The sequence below is a fragment of the Hordeum vulgare genome, chromosome 2H (genome assembly GCF_904849725.1).
Source record: "Hordeum vulgare subsp. vulgare chromosome 2H, MorexV3_pseudomolecules_assembly, whole genome shotgun sequence".
Taxonomy (NCBI): Eukaryota; Viridiplantae; Streptophyta; class Magnoliopsida; order Poales; family Poaceae; genus Hordeum; species Hordeum vulgare.
In genome coordinates, this window is record NC_058519.1 from 63,880,529 (window position 1) to 63,885,630 (window position 5,102).

Here is a 5,102-nt window from a genome sequence, read left to right on the forward strand (position 1 = left end):
CTGGGCTCAGATGGCCACAGATGATGTTCTTCGCTTGAGAATCGAGTTGCTTGAATTTCTTCACATCAGCAGCAGAGACACTGGCAGAGATGATAGGGACACCATGTTCCACAATATACCAGAGATCATTATCAATAGCTTGTAGATGGATTTGCATTTTGTTCTTCCAGAAGGGAAAGTTCTTTCCTTCGTAGGTAGGACATGCTGCAGTCACCTTAAACATGCCTGCAGTCGACATAACTAAAACTCCAGGTGGTTAAACCAAAATCACACAGAACAAGGGAGTACCTAGCTCTGATACCAATTGAAAGTGCGTTATATCGACTAGAGGGGGTGAATAGGAGATTTTTAAATTTCATCACTGAGGAAATTTCTTTTGAGGAAATTCCTCACTGATGACTAACTTACAGCAGAAACAGTAAAGGATCAGAAGTGCAAAGTTTCACAATAGCAGTTTTTCAGAGTGAAGAATGTGAAAACAGATTGCACAGTGAGCAGGCACGCGGAATACATATGAGAAATAACTAACGTGAAGAATTTGGGGTTGAGGAAATTCGGAGAAAGTCTTCAGCAAATTCTTCAAACAGTCACAGTGAAAGTCATCAACACATAATACGGGAAAGTAAAGAGTTGAGGAATTAGAACCCGTTTCTCAGTGAAGACAGTCGTTGATGACCCAGTTCCAACTGCTGTGGCAGTAGTACATCTGGTTTGGAGCGGCTTGGTATTGAAACCGAAGGACACCCAGTCCCGGGATACACAGTCCCTACCGTATTCTCCTTGAGCTAAAGACACACAGTCCTCGCCCGACACTCGTGGTAAGTCTTCAGGGCACACTTCCAAACCCTCACAAACTTGGTCACCCGGCGATCCAAAATTGACTGCTGGAAAGCTCTAGACCATGACGCCTAACCGTCTGGAGGATGCACAATCCTCAGAGGTAAAAGGCTTCAGTCCCACACAGGAACAACTTCTTCAGTGATCCTCAATCACTAGGTTTGGTTTGTGGTTTCGGTGGGTGGTGTATTTCCTCACTGATGAATTACTCTCGAAGGACCTGAGGAATTTGGGTTGCTCTTATGACAAGTGTCAGTTTCTAATGGAGCAGCCAACCAGCTAGTGGTTGTGGGGGTGGCTATTTATAGCCTGGGAGCATCCCGACATGATTTGACACTAATGCCCTTAAATAATATGACCGTTGGAGTCGATAAGACCAGTGACTTGGCATGGCTATCAAAACGGTCGGAACCCTCAACTGTGAGAGTCCTCATATCACTCATATTCCTCACTTGAGGCTTTCGGTAGGATTAGGCTTGGGTTGAGCATCATGAGGAAATTCATTCCATAGTGTAACTTTGACCCCCTTTAACAGTACGGTGTTCCTATTACACAAATGCAAAGAAAATAAAACAGAAAGTGTAAATATTCATGCTTCAAATTCTTTGGAGTGATTTTCTTCAGGAACCACCAGACTTCTCAATATCAGTATCTTCATGAGGAATATCAATTTCAACGCAGATTCCTTGCGATTCATTTCTTCAGCTTCAGACCAATTTCTTCAACTGAAGACATATATTTTTAGGGGTCGATATTCTTCAAATATCTCAAACTCCTCAATGACTTATAGATCATGTGTACACTCACAAACACATTAGATACTTAACCTATAAGTCTTCAAACCACCAAGATCACTAAGGGGAACTAGATGCACTTACAACCCGCACCTACACCACCGGATGCATTGCGTCCGGATCAGTTTGCATGCCCGTGGAGCCGCTTTCGATGAGGCAACACCCATGATGATCGACGTCCCTGTCCGTCACGCGGATTTGGACGAAGATTTTGATGACGAGGCGCTCCCTAGCGTCGTCGTCGCTGCTATGGAGAACCTCAGCATTCTCTTCAGCGACCTTTCTCTCAACGACGGCCCGTGCTACTTCGGCGAGGACTTCGATGTTGAGGCGCTCTGCACCAGCTTCAGCAAGCTCTCTATCACTGAGATGCCTGCCCACGACGTATATCCCAGCAATGTCCTCATCTTCGATGGCCCTCCGCCGTCGGTGGGGTTCTTCACCCCATACCACGTTGCTGCTGGCTCGAACACCGTGGAGGTGATGGTTATCGACGCCGGCACTAGCAGGGCTCCCGGCAAGGCCTCCGCAGGCGCTGGCGAGCCCGCTGCTCCCACCGCTGATACTCTTAGGGATGCCATCGCCAGCCTGACGACACCCGTCACCGCTTCTGCAAACCCTGCTACGCTCGGGCCTCGCTGGAGGAGGCTCGCAAGTGTATCTTGGAGGAGGGCATCGCCGTAGCTTCAGCGAAACGTCGGTTGGAGGCTACACAGCGCGAGTATAACTCCGCATATGGCCTCACTCCGATTTCCGAGGCCCCTAGCTGGCTTGGATCGGTCCGCAGCCGCGGCTGGTTCATCGTCGAGGTTCTAGGCGGAGTTCTGCCCACCTACGGGACCCCTGTGGCCAACATGCGGGCGGCGCAGGCAGCCATGGAGGAGATGGTAAGCCTGGAAGGCGAGGAGCGCGCTTTCGAGGAGAAGCGGGTTAAGGACCTCCTTGACGCCGCCAACCAGCAACATGCTCGGCTTGACCCCAGTCAGGCTCAATCGGAGTCCCCGGGACCCAACTCAGGGGCACGCCGCAACCCTAGCGGTCAGCATCATGCAGAAGGATCTTCCTCGCATCGCCCTTTCGGCCGGAGGGGCGAGGGAAGCCATGACCGGCGCTCTCAGCGCGAGTGCGAGCACACTTCGGGCTTGCGTCGCGGAGGCGACGAGGGCGATTCGGAGTGTGAGATTCTTCCCCCGTGAAGAACTCACGTCTCTGGCTCACGAGGCGCCTCCCCTCTCGCCACCAGGGTTGGCGCTCACTCCACCCAGGATGAGCGGGACGCCCGCAGGCGTCTCATTGTCCTGGCCCAGTCAGCCCTCCTAGAGGAAGACGGACCCGTCGGTCCGGAATGCTTCGGCCCCCGGATCCGAGGGGAGCCGTTCCCCTGAGGTTTCACCCTACCTCGAGGCATGCCAAAGTACAACGGCACGGCCAAGCCAGAGGACTGGCTGATTGACTACACCACGGTTGTCGGCATCGCCAGGAGCAACAAGCGCGTAGCAGTCCGCTACGTGCCACTCATGTTGACCGGATCGGCCCGGACTTGGCTTAACAGCCTCCCGGCCGGTAGTGTCAAATCCTGGGTGGACTTTGAGGAGGCGTTCGTGCGCAACTTCACTGGCACCTACAAGCGCCCTGGCCGGCCCCGCGAGCTGGCCATGTGCGTCCAGAAGGCCGACGAACCCCTTCGCGACTACGTCACCCGGTGGACCGAGCTCCGCAATTTCTGCGAGGGGGTGCATGAGGTACAAGCCATCCAGTACTTCATCGACGGTTGCCGAGACGACACCCTCCTCAAGCACAAGCTCATGTGCACCGAGCCGACCTCTCTGGCGGTGCTCATGGCCAAGGCGGACAAATACGCCACGGCCGACTCAGCAATGCACGTCAAGGTGACCGCCTCAGACAAGGTTGTGCCTACGCCAGCTACTCCCAAGCCGGCTGGGGACAACCGAGGCGGCCAGAACAACTACAAGCTCAAGGAGGATCAAATGGATCCCCGCTCCAATAGCAAGTTGGTGGCCAGTGTGGAGGGCAAAGCATCGGCTCCTCAAGCCGGCCCTCCACGAAAGCGTCCCAATCGGAGCAACACCAACTGGCTGCCCAAGCAGTCCTTCGAGCAGCTGCTCGACGCCCCCTGCAAGATACATTCTGGGGCGCAGCCGTTTACCCACACCCTTCGATAGTGCAGCTTTGCGCGTCGGCTGTCGCAAGGAGATGGCTTGTCGGCTCCTCCAGGTGTGCAGGTGGCCCCTCGTGCACCGCCTCCCAACCACACTCCGGCTCCGCCGCCGCTGCCTCGCGACGACGATCACCACCAAGACGACTACCCTCATCAAGACAGAGCGTTTGTCGTCTTCACCAGCGAAGGCGACGACAAGCACAGCCTGCGCCAGAGGCGGCGCGAGGTAAACGCCACCGTCCCCCCGGTTCCCCAATACATGCATTGGTCCGACAAACCGATCACATGGAGCCGTGTGGACCATCCTGCGGTGATGCCCAACTCGGGATCATACGCACTCGTCCTCGACCTCACCTTCGCCTCTAAGAGGCTCACCTGCCGATTCTCCCGGGTGCTGGTCGACGGCGGCAGGAGCATCAACATCCTCTACCTCGACACTCTCCTCAAGCTCGGGCTCAAGGAGACGGACGTCCTACCAACCAGTATTGTCTTCCACTGCATCGTGCCTGGGCAGTCCTGCTCGCCCATCAGCAAGATCCAGCTGGACGTCCTCTTCGGCGACAAAGCCCACTTCCGTCGAGAGTCCATATGATTCGAGATAGTGGATCTCAGTAGTCCGTATCACGCGCTGCTGGGAAGACCGGCTCTGGCCAAGTTTATGGCTATTTCGCATTACGCCTACCAGAAGATGAAGATGCCTGGTCCCAAGGGCATCATCACTATTGTTGGCGACTACAAGAAGTCGCTCGAGTGTGCCCAAGATAGCAGCCGCCTCGCGGACGCCTTGGTGATTGCTGAGGAGAAGCGGCAGATCGACCGGCTCATGGCCCAGGCTACCGAGCAGCCAGCGATTCCTTATCCTCCGTCCCAATCGGCTGGCGAGGGCTCTTTCAAGCTGGCTAAAGAGACCAAGCAGGTCCCACTCAACCCTGCCAACCCGAAGCAGTGGGTCACCATCGGGGCTGGCCTCAGCCCCAACTAGGAAGGCGAGCTCGTCGACTTCCTCCGTGAGAATCGGGACATCTTTGCATGGTCCCCCAAGGACATGTCGGGTGTCCCGAGGAAGTACGCCGAGCATAAACTTCACGTGCGACTGGATGCGAAGCCGGTGAAACAACCCCTGCGCCACTTTGCCGAGGGGAAGCGGCGCATGATCGGAGAAGAAATCACCCAGCTCCTTGCAGCCGGCTTCATCATGGAGGTTTTCCACCCGGACTGGCTGGCTAACCCAGTCCTGGTGCTGAAGAAGAACAACACGTGGCGAATGTGTATCGACTACACTAGCCTGAATA